The sequence below is a fragment of the Hyposmocoma kahamanoa genome, unplaced genomic scaffold (assembly GCF_003589595.1).
Source record: "Hyposmocoma kahamanoa isolate Upper Pololo Valley unplaced genomic scaffold, ASM358959v1 78, whole genome shotgun sequence".
Lineage (NCBI taxonomy): Eukaryota > Metazoa > Arthropoda > Insecta > Lepidoptera > Cosmopterigidae > Hyposmocoma > Hyposmocoma kahamanoa.
In genome coordinates this window covers 25,139,565-25,152,136 of record NW_020653945.1, presented here as the reverse complement: position 1 = coordinate 25,152,136, position 12,572 = coordinate 25,139,565, and the positions used below count along the sequence as shown (strand labels likewise).

The 12,572-nt window shown below is 36.7% G+C and overlaps 1 pseudogene; it reads left to right on the top strand.

Moving 5' to 3' along the window:
- Positions 1–1,608: 1,608 nt before the first annotated feature.
- The window catches only part of LOC113232757, a 23,881-nt pseudogene continuing 12,917 nt past the window's right edge, over positions 1,609–12,572 (top strand).

Genomic DNA, 12,572 nt, shown 5'->3' with positions numbered 1-12,572 from the left:
TGTTACTATGTCCCACACCAAATTTGACGCCCCTTCGTTGAATTTGGTATGCATGGCATTGCACCAAGTGACGCGATCCGTTTTTTGAGCCTCAGTCAAATTGTGTGGTATCCACCGAGAGCACAGTGTTTTCACACCCAAATGTTTGTGAAGTATTGATTGTATTTGACTCATGCCTATGCCTAAAGATGCCCGAATCTCATGGTAAGTCACATGCCTGTCGTACGGAGCATTCCGCGTCACTGTAAAGCGATGCAATGAAATTCGAATTTTGTGTAAGATGCTTAACGATGTGGTACTGGATAAGAATACAGGGAATTAGTATGACGGAAAGAAAAACAAAAGTAGGTGGTATTGGACACTTTCGCCAGAATCTGGCGGGGTTAGTTGAAATCGGTCGATAGGAGTCACAAACTCAAGCAAAAATCTCAACACTGCGATGCAAAAATCAAGCAAAACGCATCAACGCCATCTAGCGGCATACCCATTAATGCCATGTTGCAACGGGTACTCATCAATTTCACTTATGTATTATTTTAAACAACAATTTATTCAAAAAAGGAAGAGGTTCTCAATTCCACAGTGTTTTTTTTTATATGTATGTTACGCGATAACTCCGGTATTTGTGAACCGATTTTCATGATTCTTTTCTTGTTGGAAAGAGGGTACCTCCATAGTGGTCCCATTTAATTTTGAAGAAAATTATTTCACGTTCACGCATGAAGATTCATTTTTATAAATAGCTGCTAAATTTTATTATAAGGAGTAATTATTTTAATGGTTGATTTTGCTATTCTCCAATTCAAGGCGTTTTTCGCTCTGAGTAGTGAGAACCGGTTTTTATTATCTCCTGTGTCAAACCCCTTGTAGTGGCGAACTAGGGGATGAATCCGGGTTTGTGCACTTTCCGGTAACCGATTTCAATCAAACTTGGTAATTATATGCAATTCCACGTAATTTTGAGGTCGGGTTTTTAATACTCTGTACTGAGATTATTTTACACAATAATTTATTATTCATTCAATCACTTGTATTTGTATTGTACTGATTGACTATAATGATACAGTAAATACCTATTACTCGTATGTCTTCAAAGCATAAAGTACTTACAAAGAAAGTAAATTCCACAAAAAGAACCTGTGGAAAGTATAAAGAACGCCAAAGCAAAATAAATAAATCTCCCGAGTATAATTTTGAAATAAACATTTGGTAATAGAAAAAGGTTGTGGAAAAAGTTTCGTTAATAAGAAAAAATATTACTTGAATCCGAATTATATTCAACGCCACACCCGTGCAGCTGCTTTCATTTTCATTTTTGTCTTACACGTTTTTAATGTTCTTTTTAGGAGAAAGAAATAATACGTTCTCGAATTCTCTATGGACGGCTTGAACTTTTTTTTGGTCCTACACTCTGGAATAGCTTAGAGAATAGAAAAAAAAAATAGCAATATCATTGACTGTCATTGTGAAAGTGATTTTAACAATCGCGCTTTATAACATATCTCATTTTATTTCAATTCGAAGATTACGTTTTGCAACAGCAATGAATATTTCAACGCAATCATTAGAATTAGAAGAGTCTGACAGTGGATCATCGTTAACGGAACCCCTGCAAGAGTTAAGAGACAGGCAGTGGAATATGAGCGCTGGTAACCTTTCTAGATCTTTTGAACTAGAATCTTGGTCATACATACAACATAAAGACCACCAGCTTCAACTATTGCAGAAGGTAACCTCCTATCTTCGTGTTCTTAAATTTTCTTGATTGTTATTGGGGCTGCCCCGCTCCTGCAGCGCCTCGGTTATTACAGTTAGGAACAACTGTGCGCAAAAGGTGTGTATCACTGGTGCGCAGAGTGCGGGCCAGCCCCAATATCGTCCCGGCTACCGTAGCTGACAGGTTAGATTGCCCCCTATATTCGGCACTGCAGTGATAAGCATGCCTGCTATGGTGCCGATTATGGAGGCAATCGATTTAGACATTAATAAATTATGTAGTACGTGTAATTTTAATTCAAATTTTGGCTTTTATTTAATTTAATTGTATTTATTAATTTTATTTTATTTTAATTAATCTTTATAACCTTTTATTGTCTTTTTAATTTTGATTATAGAGGCTGTATATTTGAAAGTGAGACATATTCATATCTGTCATAGTAAATCATGTTACAACTTAACATAGACTAAAATAAAATTAGAATATGGGATAGAACAAAAAATATCAACAAAATGTGTTTTGAAGTATACATAGGAATAAACCGTTTCCCTTTACGCTTGATTTCGAGTGCATTGGGAATACTACCAAGCGAGCGCCGAGTGAGACAGCAACAATAACAATGACAATGACACTTATTGCATAAAGTCGCACCATTTCAGTCAATTCGACGTTAGAATAAATATCCATTTTGCGGCGATCGGGCGAGCGGAAGTACAAATAATTTACGTGGCTTCGTTAGATCAAGGTCGCGCGTGCACTGAGCAATTTCGCGTTCGCACCCGCGTACCCGCCGACATGTGCTTTGTTTTTCGCCGCCGCGTCAGAGCAATAATAGTGATGTGCGTAGATTTCGATAACTAATGTCGTTTTCAAGTAGTAGTCGATAAAAAAAATTAAAAATATTTTTTGTAAAGTTTAAGTTCATTAGTTTATTATTTCTTTGGGTTCAGAATCAGGAATATAACGCACTCTATAAGTATGTCCCACTTTCAAATATACAGCCTGTATTATAGTAGTTCTCAACTGTATGTATTAATTATTAATTCAATTTCCATGTAATTTTGATATGCGTCATTGCTACCCGAAATAAATGATTATTATTTTATTTTTTATTTGTTTATTTTAAAAGTAAAACCATTTTTTCGGATCTAAATCGGTCATTAATATAATCAAGAGCCCAGAATGTTGGTTTGTCTGGAAAACTTATAAACGTGATTTAGATCCGAAGAAATACTATAGTTTCTTTTTATCTCAGTCGTTAAAACCTAAAACATGATCCACCTGAAAAATATTACCAAATGTCGTTTACGTCGTTTCTACAAAACATCAACGACATTATTATGAATGAATTCCACATTTTTTTTTCACTAGTAATAGGTATCTTTTAGTAGTAACATTCTATTTAGATACATTTTCACCTTCAGGTTTTGTTTCAATTTCAGAAAGAAATAACAACGGACCGCCGGAGTATACCAGCCACATTCAGGCAACGTCTGTCGTTTTATAGAATGTACTACACTTCGTCCTTTAAAATAGAAATGTGTACAATTTTGCAAATAGAATTCAATCCGTTAGTAATGCTTTGTGATTTTTTAAAATATTTTTATACTGTAACGGTACACCACTACATGTACAATGCCGAGCTCTCACTAATATCACTACACACTTCTTTTCTGGTATCAAAAAATACCAGTTTGAATGTGAGCCAAACGCAATAGTCTTCATAATCTCACACAGTGGGAGAAAAATCAAGTGTAATTAAATAATAACAATATTATAAGTCTTTATTCGAAGTTCATTCATTACATACATGTAAAAATTTTGAAAAGTGATATAGGACTGTAAACTGGCAATCGGTACTATCTCAATTTTGATCTTTATATAGCGTCATTTATATAGCATCTGATTTATTAAATAAAAATACGTTTTTAAATATTTTTATTCCACATACACTACGTATTTGGCAATTTTATTATTGTTAATATATTATCGTGTAATTACTAAATTATATTTCACGATACAATACTCGAATATTTAAATTTAATATTAGAAGATGAAAAATCGAATTCTTAAATAATAAAAATTGCCACCGGAATTAGGTAGCGAACACTAGTCCGAGAATGACCGTGATATCAAATTTGTTCTCCTGAATTTTATGGCTCAATGTAAATTGTCCTGGAATGGTATGGGAGCATTTTTTTTGTATGTACAGAGCATAATTAACTTTATGTTGATTGTGTAACGTGAGATCCGAGATTGCGCGAAAAATTTCTGTCTGACGCAACTTGTTTTCAGGCTCGTATCTAGTTTGCTTTGCACAGTAGAAATAATATTCATTATACTACTACTTAGTTAGCTTATGCCATTGGCCCTCGTCTGTAACCAAGTCACGTCTATGTTTATTTCGGTACCTTGTTGACACGTCTTACCAATAGTGTCTTTGCGGTCGTTTTGGTGACTTGAGTTTTGGTCGTGAATGTCAGTAGCGCATGCTCTCGCTTCACCTGCTGTCAGTGGACCTTGTCAGACTTCTTGCCTAACGCCTTTCAAATGCAACACGTCTGATGCAGTGACAACGAATGCATAATTGATGACAAAATTACTTTCTTTCAGGTTCATCTGGAATATTCTGCTAAGCACGTTGTTCAAAACTCTTCCATACTCGTACATAGTGATGTTCTTAAGTATTTACTCTCCCGAAGAACATTTATTTGTTTCTAAAATGATCCCTCTGTTTTGGGGTAAGTATATTTTAGATTTGAGCTAGGATGTCGTCGTTGGTAGCTTAGGACAGCAAAAGTACACAGCAGTTATGCTTTTTGAAAAGTAATAAATTGTAATGATTTTCTTTTTCCGTCACTGCTCGTCACGTCTACCGACCCTAAAGATAGAGAGTTCCGGGGAGACTATGGGTTCCCCAGTAGGACCAGGGTACGGCGGGCGTCTGGGCCCAACCTTCTGCCAGTGATGTAGAGTTAGCTTTGGGGATGGACACGTTCGTCTGCCTCGGTAGCATGTGGTCGGGGCGTTCATCCCGCGAGCAGTAAACCTGTCTTAGTAGCGGTCTAGACACGGACTTAGACCGCAGGGCATGTAAGTCGCCATATAAGTCGGAAGCTATATCGCAGGACACTGCGATCTCCGGCAATAGCCCGAAGAGCTAGTAGATGATAAACTAGACATCCTCCGGTCCCGCCAGCCGCGTAGGTTTCTGGGACCTGGCGAGACGCTTCGGCGTCGGGAGGTGAGCATGCCTACAGCTCCACTACCAAAGTGGAGATTTGGTAGTGGATTTTAGAAACAATGGCTTAGCGGTGGCAAGCATTAGTTGCGCAGTGCGCAACGGGAAGTAAACATCCTTACAGTTCCGGTACCTATCTGGAAAATACGGAGGGTGCCCTACGAGCACCCGGGTCAGCTCACCCAAGACATTTGCCTTTTGAGAACTGGATGAATTCTGTGCAAACAGACTGATCTGGGGTCATGACCAGACTGAGAAGGTCCATGTGGTTGCACAGGCTATAGTGCCCTTCTGGTATACCCTAAGGGTCGGTAGAGAGGGTTACTGTAATCAAAACTTATGAAGAGAGGAACGAGGGTGTATCTACATAGGCGGGTATTATGAATATATGAAAATATATGATGTAAATATCGTGTAAAACAACTTGTTAAACATATTGCTTTGTTTTAAGGTTGTAAAATTCAAGTTTTGATCGCCAGCTTTACGGAATTACTTACAAGCTCAGATGTTCTCGTTATATTATTTGATTACGTCTTCAATGGATTCATGTATCTACACCCTTGGAATAAGTAAGCTTTTCCTTTTGTGGCATTAAACGTTCTGAAGCCCCCTCTGTCGTCTGATGAATTTAAAACATTTGCATAAGAACCAGGAGGACTATCACGACACAACGATCATCATTTTATCTTCGTATCGGACCGGAGGCTACCACGAAACGCGTACGAGATCGTGATTTGACATATTGAGTCCTTTACTCCGAAACGTCGAATGACAGCTTTCGTATCGAATTTTGACATTACTTTCATCGTAAGACTGACATACGTAGTACATAATATATGAGCGTCGTTGCGGACGCAGTCACGTAGTATCGTATTTCGTAGTCGACTTCCTGTTCTGCTAACTTAACAATCCTTTTAATACTAGGAATATATAACCTTTTGCATTTTTATGTTGGTTTCTTTCTATAACAGGTAGTAAAGAAATTTTATCTTCATCATCATCACCACCCAGCCACTATAAATTCCTCTGCTGGGCACGATTTCCTCTAAATTGATAATTAGGGCAAAATTCACAGTATCACTCAAGTATCTTGGTAGACTAGCATTTTTAATGTCGTTGTTATTCAGTGTCCCGTTAAGTAACACTTCGTCAATAGCAATAAGTGCCTAATTATGTAGTTTTGTGTTCAATTGTTTACAATGTAGCTCTTTTACAGCGCTTACTTATTTATTAAACAATTTAAGGATTATTACAGTTTTATGTAGTACCAAGTGGCAGGACAGGACGAACAAGTCGTGAACCTGGTGGTAAGCGACACGTTGCGTTGTCTAGAACAGTTGCCGTGCTACTCAGCGTTTTATATCGCAAAGATCTGAGGGGCACTGACATGAGTTGAAAAATCCCATGTGCCCGGAATATCACCAGCACGCTTAGGGCGCGTTTATATGACACGAATTTCATCGCGTTCTCCCCGCGTGGTCGAAGAGCGGAGTCTGCGGCGGCCGCCGCCCAGCGACCGCGTGCACGTGTTCAGAGACCGAACTGCCATGGCAAAATATGCTCTATTTATTTAGCTCTTAGCTTGAAGGCACTAGCTTGTCTTTTTTCTACGCGGTCGCCGAGCGGAGTCCGCTCTTCAACCGCTCGGCGGCCGCCGTGGATTCCGCTCTTCGACCGCGGGGCGGCCGCGCGAAAACTTTCTCCTCGTGTGTCTGGGCGCTTTCTATTCGTAACCGAAACGTAGTAATGCACACATTACTGCAGAAAAAGGTAAGATTGCAGTACCAAGTACTATCCTGAACTCTTTCACAAAGGGCTCTAATACTACTAAATACTGGTTTTCTTTCTAACTCATTTACTCTTCAGGCAATACGACTCTGGAACTCTCTACCGTCTCCTATTCAAAAAGCGCCGAATAAGCTAGCTTTCAAGCAATTAGTCAGCGATTTCATATTCGAGTCTCAATCTACATCCCATTTGTTTGACATTGTTGTATATATTAAATATATATGTGTATGAATTAAGTATTATGTATTTATGTGTATATAGATTGGTTATATGAGTATATATTTAGTCATATAATATTATGTATTGTTTTTGTATTGTAACAAACAATACTTTTCTATACAATTTCATATTGGAACTTTGTTCTGAGGCGAGTATCCTGGTTTTACGGTGAACAGTATTGCTAGCATTTCTTTTAGATGTGCCGCCAATAATACACAATTTTTTGGAAGAAAAATTGTTTGCCTTACTATGGAGAAGTTCAAGGAAAAAGTTCGCACGGAAAATGTTTCAAACGACTTCTTTTGGTTTAAGACAAATGATACCAAGGGGCCACAATATTTTTGGACGGCACAACAGGACTTTTATGCGTTAGTACAGTACTTGTATGTGTATGTTTCTTACTTAATGGATTATTTGGCAAACAAATTTGAATTTGTAATTATATTACTCTGATATTTAAACCACATCAATATAATAATGGCCAAATAAATCTTATTTAGAGTAAAGACGCGTTCAAATTAGACAGTCGCTTTTTTACGCTGCAGTAGCATGTCTGTGCAATAAAAACAAATGGAAGTGGCTTAAGTCTCGATTACTATCAGAACCACTACTCCCGCGAAAACTCACACATTTATAATTTGAAACACAATGAAATCTTCATAATAATTGGTCGTAGTTTCAAATTTCAAAAGAAATAACAAATTCTGGACTGTTAATATAATTTGAACTTTACTCTGTTGGCATATCGTTGAAAGTTGAATACCATCAATACGTATTATTGCAATTTTAAATTTTTAATGAATTGATATTCAATTATTTTTTGTGAAATTACTCCACTAGTGTATTATAATTATTAATACAAAGATCGAACACTCAGAAAAAATTCCTTCGATCCGGCCGGATTGAGGAATTAAATTTAAAATACAGCGAATAGCGACGAAAATTTTCGAAAAATGCATGTATACATTCGATTAATGGACTATTGCACACAATTTTACATTATAAAACCAGAACAATTCGGCTTCCAAAAGGGAAAACCGACTGCTGAGGGTGTTTTCAATATTGTCGAAATACTGATTAAAGCTCTTGAAACAAAAACTACACACAGTATTGTTTCTGGACATGTCTCCAGCATTTGATTTCGCGGCACATGATAGATTGCTGATAAACATAGAGAAGTATGCTAATAGGGACATAGCACTGAGTTGGTTTAGGTCATACATAAAAGACAGCAACGCGTGGAGCTAAACTTAGATAAAAAAATTTACACATGCTGTTCGGATTCAAGAAAAGTAGTCCAACTCCTGCCTGATCATTGCGTCAATTTACACGTCTCTTGGAGCGTAGGGTTGTCACAATGTTATTTTAGTTGATCCTACGGTACAGTAGGTGGTAAGTTGTGCTAAGAATCCTCGAGGGAAAGATTACGGCTGCCATCATGACGTTCATCTGGCTACATATACTGTTAGGACCTTGCTTGCCGTGTAAAGAAAAACACAGATGAACTACAAGCAGAGATGGGCATTGGGTTAAATCAAACCAACCCGCCCGGGTTTTAACCGGGTTTTTACCACAAGCCATTTTAACCCATTTCTACCCATAATCGTAGGCAGAATAATTCCACAGTTATTACAAATTTCGATGTAGAAAATCTTTTTTAGACGAAGGAGATACACATAATAACCACCTTGCAATCCACTATTACACTAATATGGATGCACATTACAATTCCAATTTTATGAAAATCGATTTTTTTGTAACGATTTATTTCAATGTGATTTTTAAAGCGAATCGATTTAATATAAAAGCGAATCGTCTGGATCAGAAAGCAATAAACCTTTGTAATAATATCATTCATTTTGATCAAAACTCGGTTTACAAACCTATTATTTTACAATTACTTGTAAATAATTTTTGCCCTCGATTTTGGGCTTTAACAAAGCGCCGGGTCAAAACCCGGGAATTAGCCCATCTCTGGGTACAAGAGGGGTGAGTGGAGATCCAAAGAAGGGTACATAAGCATAGGTAGGCAAACAATGCGCTAGACTGACTGGACTGGCCTGTGACTGGGAAAAATTGGATAAGAAAGGCGCAAGACTGAAAGGAATAGTGGGCATTGGAATAGACCTTCACTCAGTATTGGGTAAATAGAGGTTGAAAACAAGTAAAAGAAAACAGGTTGTAATCATAATATGAAAAAATATAGTCCGTTATTCATCACAGTATTCTCGTGCTGTTTTGAAATAACCTTTGTCAAATGCAGTACTTTACAGACTGCATGTTTTTTTTGTATGTATGTTACGCGATAACTCCGGTATTTGTGAACCGATTTTCATGATTCTCTTTTTGTTGGAAAGGCGGTACTTCCATAGTGGTCCCATTTCATTTTCAAGAAAGTCAATCACCTCGAAGGTTGGCTGTTCACGCATGAATTAATTTTTATAAATAGCGCCTAACTTTAATTTAGGAGCAATTACTTTAATGTTTGATTTTGCTATTTCTCCAATTCAAGGCTTCGAGTAGTGAGAACCGATTTTTATTATCTCCAGTGTCAAGTCCTGTATATTGGCGAACTAGGGGATATTTCAATAAAATTTAGTAGGTACTTTTGTAGTCGTTTTTGAACACTGAGCGAACGTTTGTATAATGAATGTTGTGTGCGATGACCCGCGTTGTGCAACGCGAGTGCCGCGCCAAATTGTGCTAATGTGTGCCTCCGTACACGGAGTGCAGCGGGTGTGTACTAATGCAAGGTGTACTACTACTTATGCAGTCGTTTACTTTTGGGTTACAATTGTTCCACGCCGAACAGAGTACATGGAACTACAGGGAATAAACCAATTACATTACTTGTCTTATTATCAGTGGTCGGAAAAAGGTTAACCACATATATAGATACATGTATAGATATAGCTATAAGGAGCGACATAGAGTTGGTAAAATTACCAAATATTAATTAATTACTTTTTCGAATTCCGGATGAAAGAAATTTCTCTCTTTATTTTCTATTTATGAATATTATTAGCCGTACATGGGTAAGGCCATTAAAAATGGCACTTTTTTTGTCTTGTTTAAGCAATCAGCAGTTGTTTTTATATAAAAGTCTTTTATTTTACATTTGTAGGGAAACTAACAGCTAGGTACAAGTACATACAAAAAAATAAATACAGACGGCCAATTACAAGCTTCCACAGATAATAAATAAGCTTTATGTTTGGTCGGTGCACAATTAATGAGGAAAGAATTTAGAAAACAATATGATTAAAAGGAGAAATTCGTCCAAAGAAAAAGAAAAGAATTACACTCTAATAAGAAGAATTAAAAAACTTATTACTAAGAAGTCGTTTAAGTTGGTCAGGTGTGGTACAAAATAAGTCAATATCGTGCTGTTTTGCTATTTTGTTATAGTATTCACTCGCCCTAATGAAGTATGAATTTCGTCTGTAATTTACTTTCGTCAAAGGAACATGAAGTATAAAAAAATAACCCAGCGTGAATGTTTTCCTTTTAAAATACGACATTTCTGCTATTGGTTTGAATTTAGGAACATCTGTTATACTGTGTTTTTGAATTTATGCAACGTTGAACTAATGCAAACTAAAATGTCCTAACATTCCCCTTGTAAATAAAATTTTTAATTGTTATTTTTTCTTAAATTCTATTAGCAAATGTCGCCGTTCCGCCAATGTGACCGTCAATATGCGGTATCTTAAGCTAGAGAGGGGCGGAGAGTGACCATTCGCGTTACTTTTTATGCTCTGTTTTGGTAAAGTCAGTTATCTACTGTATTTTTCACATGGCACCATTAGAATTACTTTAAAATCCAACTTCGACTTCCTAGGTCAGTGAAGTAAAACCATTTCCGGAAATCCGGAATTAAAAAAATAATTAATTAAAATTTGGTGGTTTTAACAACTTAATGAAAGAAAGAAAGAAAGAAAAATAATTTATTTGGCAACATTTTACAATAAATAATACAAAACAAACACAATCATACATTATATATTACCAAAACGGTCACCACTCAGCTTTTTGTAATGACACGTTGAAGAACGCCTCATTACGCTGGTTTTCAGTGGCGCCATATATGGACAAAAAGAAAGATGGCGCCATATATGGACAAAAAGAAAGATGGCGCCTCGTCCAAGCAGGCGGTAAGATAAAAATAAAACAAAAAAGAAATATAAAGATTAGGTATAAAACTTAATTACAAATATAAATCAAAACTTAAAATATTAAACAAAACCATAAACTAATCCTAACATAGATACATAATAATAAAAATGAAATAAATACCAAAAATGTGATTATAATGTAGTGTAAGTGAGGTGAGTATACGTAGTGTGAGTGAGGTGAGTATATGTAGTGTAAGTGAGGTGAGTATATGTAGTGTAAGTGAGGTGATTAGTGTTAACACATTGTACAAATTGGCTCTGATCACTTTTTAAGAACTTTGCAAGCAATGCACGACTACCTTATGTAATGAGATTATAATTGAGTTGATAACTGCCTCCGTGGCCGAACGGTTACCATGCCGGACTGCCACGCAGAGGTCCCAGGTTCGATTCCCGGGTCGGGAGAAATGTTTGTATGGCCTACATTTATTTCTCTCGTGAGTTTGGGCGTAATTTGTGGTTGTCTATATGTGTGTCCATGGCACCCGCGACACAGGGTTTCCCTAGTGCGGGGCTATGTTGAGTGTGTGCGTTATTATTTATTATTTATTTATTATTATTATTATTATAATAAAAACTTCTTATAGGCTAATTTAAAAGAGGCAACAGATTTGTGATAATGTGACTCCTTGTAGCTATATCTACACATGTGTCTATGTATGTGGAACACCTTTTTCCGACCATTGCTTATTATACAAGTCCCTAAGGGTACTGTACAAATTTATCACACAAAATGGTCACGCCGCAGTCGTCACCAAGGTCTAACGACGACTTTACGTTTTCAAACTTACTTTATTTACATTTTTTCAGAAAACGTCGCCTCCTGTACTTCTCGAGTGAAGTAACAATCGTTGACGTCATCATTCGAGGTACTTTATGGGCCATTGCTGCTTACTGCGTCCGATTTGTATTTTCAAAAATGTTTTGGAAGGTACTGTTTGATGCTTACAAGTAAAAAACGTAGTAAATAAAAATGATAATAAACGATGTAAATATTTTTAATTTATTCGCTTTAATAGGTATGCTAGTCTTGTTGACATTTGTTTGTCTAGAAAAAACGTGGTGGATAACCTATCACAAAGACGAATTTTTTTTTTCGAAATAACGTAATAATATATAAATAATTAAATAATTTTCATTACCCCGAAAACAGAATTGTAACAAAACCGTTGTTCTTTCAGGATATATTGGATGTTTATCGCAAACTCACGATTAGGTTTGGTTAGATTATGTTTAGAAAAAACATTTTCCTCTCAAAATTACTTTCGTGGTTCTTCTGATAGGCAACCCACGTGGTTCTAATTTATATGTAGTACAACGTCGCGTCTCCGCTGAGGCATCGCAACGCCCCGATGCAACACATCGTGGGGCATCGTTTGTAGTGATCGGAAAATTTTTAAACACAGGACATTTTTCTGTGTTTATTTTAATC